The following is a 7378-nucleotide window of genomic DNA, read 5'->3' as shown; positions in this document are numbered from 1 at the left end:
ATGCGAAGCGAATATAAAAAGCAACTGTACCCAAGTTGCAGACTTGATCATGTAGGACCTTCAGGACCACATAGTACGTGGACAGCACCATGAACATAGTCAAGTTATTTTTTTTAAAATCAACCAGGGTGAAAATAGTTTCAGGTTTGATATTTGCTGAGTATTCACCTAGATCACGACTGCTTTAGTGTACCTTTGTGTAGGCTATTGTACATACAGTACGCAAAAATGTTTTAAAACTTACAGTAATTCTTCACCAAAGACATTTTTTTCATATTCCAAAGGTTGTAGTATGTTCCTACTGACCAGACTGACTTACTGCTGCTACAGGTGGAATTTTGACAGTACCTCCCTTACTGTATGTACTGAAGGGTTGGGGTCAGAATCCCCTGTCTCTTCAATTTAATTATATATCCTTTTATATCCTTTTGAATGATTACTTTATTCTTATTAAAAAATCAACAATCGAGTATGTATCCTAATCAATTCTTTATTCATTTTCTTTTAGGTGCATTCCAGTGTGTGCCCTTGGGTTGTGTTCACATGCAAGCCTTTTGATGATAGTTGTCTTGGGATTCAGAGAGCGGCGAGAGAGAGAGAGACATGCATACATTCAGTCTTTTACAGCCAATTGGTCAAACACAAAATCTTGAACTGTCATTATTTCTAGAAGAGCCCTTAGGACTTTTCCATATAAAAGTCTTTGTCCCTTTGTCCTCTTTTTCTGGACCTTTCCATCATCGCTGTATCTTCTGTATCTCGTCCGCAACACAGACGGTATGGCATTTTTCTCCTTTCTTTTGCAAAGCTCTTTCTAATAAATTTTCAATTCCTCTCTACTCTGCCACCATCATCTGCTTAATAAATGCTTGCAACATTCAGTGTGGTATGTTTTTCTTTATAAACCATTTTCATAATAAAAATATTTATAAAACAAGTTACAGTGTTTTCCTTAATAAACCAGCTTCATAATAAAAATCTTTATAAAAACAAGTTGTTTTTCTTAATAAACTATTTTCTGGTTACAATGATTATTAATACAAGTGTTTTACAGTAAACACTTTCTTAATAAATTGTTTAACAACTACTTATGATACCTTTCATTATAAAAGCACTTTTTATTGGTTGCAATTGTGGCTTACTAACCCATAAATACTTCATATACCAAAAGCCATGATTAGAATAGAATAATTGCATATTTCATAACAATATCCACATATCTTGTCTTAGTTGACTTGTATAAGTTTGAAGGTCAATTTATACATAATTTCACCTTATTTTCATTAAGTGAACATCTCATGTGTATTTCTTTAGCGAGTGGAGTAAAGGGGTATAATATTATCGTTCCTGCTTTCCTGGAGTGAAATGTTTTATCAGCCTGTTAAGGTAGACTGCTGTTCTGATAATGAGCTCAGGCCTTCTTCAGCCTCGAAGAGAACTGTTGTTTGTCAGTGTTCTGTGTGTGTGTGTGCGTTTGATATTCTTTGGAGGTTCTGAACTTTGTGATATACAACATTCTCGTACCCTGGAAGAAGGTCACCATAGACTTGAATCTCGGAAATGGACGACAAATATTCTGATTATTGGCTATATACCCACTTATCTATCAAAAATGTATTATTGTTTAGACTATATGTTGTCTTAGCCAATCAGAAGTAAATGATTATGTAATGCATGTCCTTGTAAAATGTATAATTGTGTGAGATTTTTGTGTAAGGTAGAGTTGGCTTGGGACCTCCTCGTGACTTTGACACTGGTTCTACTAATTTAACTGCAAACTATTCTTCAGTAAAATTTTACTTATTTGATTAAATTTCACGACTCCTGGTCTTCTTTCATCATATCTGATCCTAGGTCTTACAACTGTACCACCCCCCCCCCCCCCCAACAGGACAATAATCAAATCATTTTTTCCTGTTCCAAAGGCTGTAGTGCTTTCCTACTAATCAGACTGACTTACTACGGGTGAAATTTTGACAATAACTCCTTTACTGTACGTACAATAAACTAATGAGTTCAAGAAAAAAAATACTGTAATTCCCCTAAAGTATTTTGTCCCGTTCCAAGGGCTGTAGTGCTTTCCCAGTGACCACACTGACTTACTACGGGTGAAATTTGGACAATAACTCCCTTACTGTACGTACAATAAACTAATAAGTTGAAGAAAAAATTACTGTAATTCCCCTAAAGTATTTTTTCTTGTTTCAAAGGCTGTAGTGCTTTCCTAGTTATCAGACTGACTTACTACAGGTGAAATTTTGACAATAACTCCCTTACTGTACGTACAATAAACTAATGAGTTCAAGAAAAAAAATACTGTAATTCCCCTAAAGTATTTTGTCCCGTTCCAAGGGCTGTAGTGCTTTCCCAGTGACCACACTGACTTACTACGGGTGAAATTTTGACAATAACTCCCTTACTGTACGTACAATAAACTAATAAGTTGAAGAAAAAATTACTGTAATTCCCCTAAAGCATTTTTTCCTGTTTCAAAGGCTGTAGTGCTTTCCTAGTTATCAGACTGACTTACTACAGGTGAAATTTTGACAATAACTCCCTTACTGTACGTACAATAAACTAATAAGTTGAAGAAAAAATTACTGTAATTCCCCTAAAGTATTTTTCCCGTTCCAAAGGCTGTAGTGCTTTCCTAGTGACCACACTGACTTACTACAGGTGAAATTTGGACAATAACTCCCTTACTGTACGTACAATAAACTAATAAGTTGAAGAAAAAATTACTGTAATTCCCCTAAAGTATTTTTTCTTGTTTCAAAGGCTGTAGTGCTTTCCTAGTGACCACACTGACTTACTACAGCTGAAATTTTGACAATAACTCATTTACTGTACGTACAATAAACTAATAAGTTCAAGAAAAAATTACTGTAATTCCCCTAAAGTATTTTTTCCCGTTCCAAGGGCTGTAGTGCTTTCCTACTGATCAGACTGACTTACTACAGGTGAAATTTTGACAATAACTCCCTTACTGTACTTACAATAAACTTAAATGTTTATGAAACAATTACTGTAATTCCCCTAAAGTATTTTTTCCCGTTCCAAGGGCTGTAGTGCTTTCCTACTGATCAGACTGACTTACTACAGGTGAAATTTTGACAATAACTCCCTTACTGTACGTACAATAAACTAATAAGTTGAAGAAAAAATTACTGTAATTCCCCTAAAGTATTTTTTCCCGTTCCAAAGGCTGTAGTGCTTTCCTAGTGACCACACTGACTTACTACAGGTGAAATTTCCACAATAACTCCTTTACTGTACGTACAATAAACTAATAAGTTCAAGAAAAAATTACTGTAATTACCCTAAAGTATTTTTTCCCGTTCCAAAGGCTGTAGTGCTTTCCTAGTGACCACACTGACTTACTACAGGTGAAATTTTGACAATTACTCCCTAACTGAATATACTATTATCAAAAAGGTTTATGAAAAAATTACTGTAATTCACTGTAAGTATTTTTTAGTGTTCCAAAGGGTGTAGTGCTTTCCTAGTGACCACACTGACTTACTACAGGTGAAATTTTGACAATTACTCCCTAACTGAATATACTATTATCAAAAAGGTTTATGAAAAAATTACTGTAATTCACTGTAAGTATTTTTTAGTGTTCCAAAGGGTGTATTGCTTTCCTAGTGACCACACTGACTTACTACAGGTGACATTTTGGCAATACCTCCCATACTGTACGTACAATTATCAAATGTTAATTTAAAAAAAATTACTGTAATTTCCCTAAATCATTCTTTTCATGTTTCAAAGGGTGTAGTACTTTTCTAGTGACCAGACTGACTTAATACACATGAAATTTTGACATTACATACTAATATAATACTGTAATTCACTAAAAGGGGTTTTGTTTGTTTAAGGTTGTAGAATATTAATAGGGGCTAAATTATTAATAACAGCAGTGAATGAACCTGTTGGCATTGGTGCAGCAAATCTGACAGATAATGTACAGCAAGATCAAGAAGGCATTCAAGATACTGTACAGTGCAGAATTTTATGACCAACATGTAATTTTTGCTTCTTGTACAGCAGGAATAAAGGGTCTGATTGCAGGAGTCCGAGTCCGGTATATTTTTGTATGCAAGGTTATCCAAAATAATGGTTTGTTCAGAGGATGCTGTTGGCATCATCTTTTCTGACACTGACTCTCCTGTCAATCTGTATGTAGTGTAGTTGTCCTTCATGGTCAATATTTTCACATATTAAGTCACATGTGCTGATATAGCCACCAGCCAAAAAACTTATATGACATTCACTTTTATGTTCCTTCTCCCCCCTCCAAATTCAACCAAAGTAACGTAGAAAGTCACTGTTGATGTAAACACTGTTTTATATGTATTATCTTTCTAATTGTCAATGGAATACAACTGGGATTATACATAAAAGTTGTAGTTAATTCCTCATGGTTAGAGTAATATTTCAATATCACCTCTTCATAATTTTGCTGTTGTTGATCCTCTCTTGGTTTAAGTTGTTCTTATATTATCATAAACCCTTTAACTGATTGTTTTGTCACGTAATTTTTACTTTACTATATTTTCTTTTAGTGAAGTGACAATAAAATATAAATCGAATAAAAATGTGTATATTTGAATTAAAATATTGTTTTCAGCACAGTTTTCAGTCAGGACTACTTTGGGTAAACCAAAATATTGAAGCAATTGAACATATTAAAATTATTTAATATTTCTTTATTACATAATGTAATTGGTTAACACACACAACTGCTAGTGGTGTATTACATAATTAGTCCTTGTCATGTTTAGCAATGTGAACAGTGCAAAATATTGGTACCATGCCTTGGACTATCACCAGACAAGCTACCTGAAAAGATGCCCAATGGTTGTGCTCACTGGGTACCTAGTTAAACAGTGGAACCTAACGCCACTTTTAAAATTGTAATGTCTTACATTAAGAATACTTGATAAGTTGGCTAAACTTTGTATCATTAAATAATATCTGCCGAAACTTCTGCTTTATTGTTCTTGTTGCAATATAGATTACCACTGTATACAGTTAAAGACCCAAGGAGCAGATATGATTAATTAAAACCAGGAGTTAGTCAGTCAATTTAAGACAAGAGTCAGAATTATAATAAATTAATGAAAGTTTTACTGAAGTTTGTAGTTTCATCATGAAATTCATCATCAAAACACAACCATTGACACCTGATCATACTTTCTTTTGACTTTTGTGCCATTACAAATGTGTTTAATAAACACACGAGTTACAGCAGCCAAACACAAACTAATTTGCAAGGGTCAAGAGTCCAACTAAAATAACCGCTAATCTCCAATATGGTGACCTTGAACGAAACTCAATAAATCATCACCTTCTAAACCTCTGTCACTTCTTCTTGTGTCACTCCATCTATGTCTGTCTCCTGTTTGACAATAAAAGGCTAAACGTTTTTGAAAGTTTCAGTGCATGTTTGTTTGAGGTAAAATGACAGAACCTCATGAGGCTCCGCCCCCTGTGCTGGGAGCAGCAGCTCATTTGCATTTCAAGTTTTTCTTTCCTTCAGTGATTTTGCTTGTTAACAGCAGGTGTTCATCACTAATGCTCAATCATCACTTAATTAGTCACTTAAATAATTGCTTAACTTATTGATTGCAATGTATATCTTCTTTTTGTTTTTTAAATTCAATTAAGGTAATCGGTGTCCTCACATGTAATGAGTTAGCTTAACTTAAGGATTTGACTTTGTGTGTGATATTGTGAGCTAGTAGTAACTACAAGCACTTAAAAGTTCATTTAAAGTTTGTAATTTCACTGTTTTTACAATATATTTGAATGCAGAAGTTTAATTGTGTATTAAGAAATATCCTTGTTTTAGTGGACTTGATTAAAATAAGTTCAGAGTACTCACAACTATTGTTTTTATAAACTTAACTGAATTGAGGTAATCGGTCTCAACTGAAATGAGTTAGCTTAACGTGTTGGGTTTTACAGTGCACCTCTCAGATATTCAATACAGACATTAGAGAACACATGAAATAACATTTTCGATAATCACACTGGTAATTTCTATAACAATGTACAATCTTATAAGCCTAGAGAAGTCATTCAACTCATTTGATATTTAGAATGAAAATATTGATTAATACCTTGATTAAATTTGTCGGTAACACTTTACAATAAGGTTCCATTAGTTAACATTAGTTAATGCATTAGTTAACATGAACTAACCATGAACAACATCTCTGTTCAGCATTAGTTCATATTTGTTAACGTTAACTCACACATGTACTAATGCATCAATTCACATTAATAGCCCGGTTAGTTAACATTAGTTAATGCATTAGTTAACATGAACTAACCATGAACAATGCCTGTAAATAGCTTTACTGTTTTGTAAGGTTAACTTACTGTACATATTTACATTAGTTTACGTAGCAGTTGACACACACTAAGTATGAACATTTCTAACTCACCATGTTATCCTAAATGTAAAAATACTGTTGTGTACCTTATCAACACTCTTTCATATAAGGCATTGATTTGTTGGTAAACATAATGCTACAGCGGAAAACAAATGTTAGTAACACATCAGTTAATGTTGAAATGGTGTACACTTTACAATAAGGTTTATAAATTCCATTAATAAATGCGTTATTAATGGTAATTAATGTTAATAAAGAGTCTACAAATGTTAGTAACACATCAGTTAATGTTGAAATAGTGTACACTTTTCAGTCAATCCATTAATAAATGCTTATTTGAATGCAAGTAATGATAGTAAAGTGCGTATAAACATGAACAACATATTTTTACGCTGTAGAATTATGTTTACCAACAAATCAATTGCCTTATAAATATGAAAGAGTGTTGATAAGGTACACAACAGTATTTTTACATTTAGGATAACATGTTGAGTTAGAAATGTTCATACTTAGTGTGTGTCAACTGCTACGTAAACTAATGTAAATATGTACAGTAAGTTAACCTTACAAAACAGTAAAGCTATTTACAGGCATTGTTCATGGTTAGTTCATGTTAACTAATGCATTAACTAATGTTAACTAACCGTGCTGTTAATGTGAATTGATGCATTAGTACATGTGTGAGTTAACGTTAACAAATATGAACTAATACTGAACAGAGATGTTGTTCATGGTTAGTACATGTTAACTAATGCATTAACTAATGTTAACTAATGGAACCTTATTGTAAAGTGTTACCAATTTGTCATTAGATATACACTGAAGCAGCAATGGATTCCAGATTGAAATCATTACAATAAGATTGTTGCTTATTTATAACGTTAAAAATATGATTGAGCTAAAATCTTTACAGTTTTTAATCAATGAACGAAATGTGTTGTACCAGGAACAGCAGTTGTAATAAATACTTTTAC

Source organism: Rhinichthys klamathensis, unplaced genomic scaffold (genome assembly GCF_029890125.1).
Source record: "Rhinichthys klamathensis goyatoka isolate OS25496 unplaced genomic scaffold, OSU_Roscu_1.1 h1tg000021l_1, whole genome shotgun sequence".
NCBI lineage: Eukaryota > Metazoa > Chordata > Actinopteri > Cypriniformes > Leuciscidae > Rhinichthys > Rhinichthys klamathensis.
The sequence above is the reverse complement of the archived record's forward strand: the minus strand, read 5'-3'. Positions refer to the sequence as shown.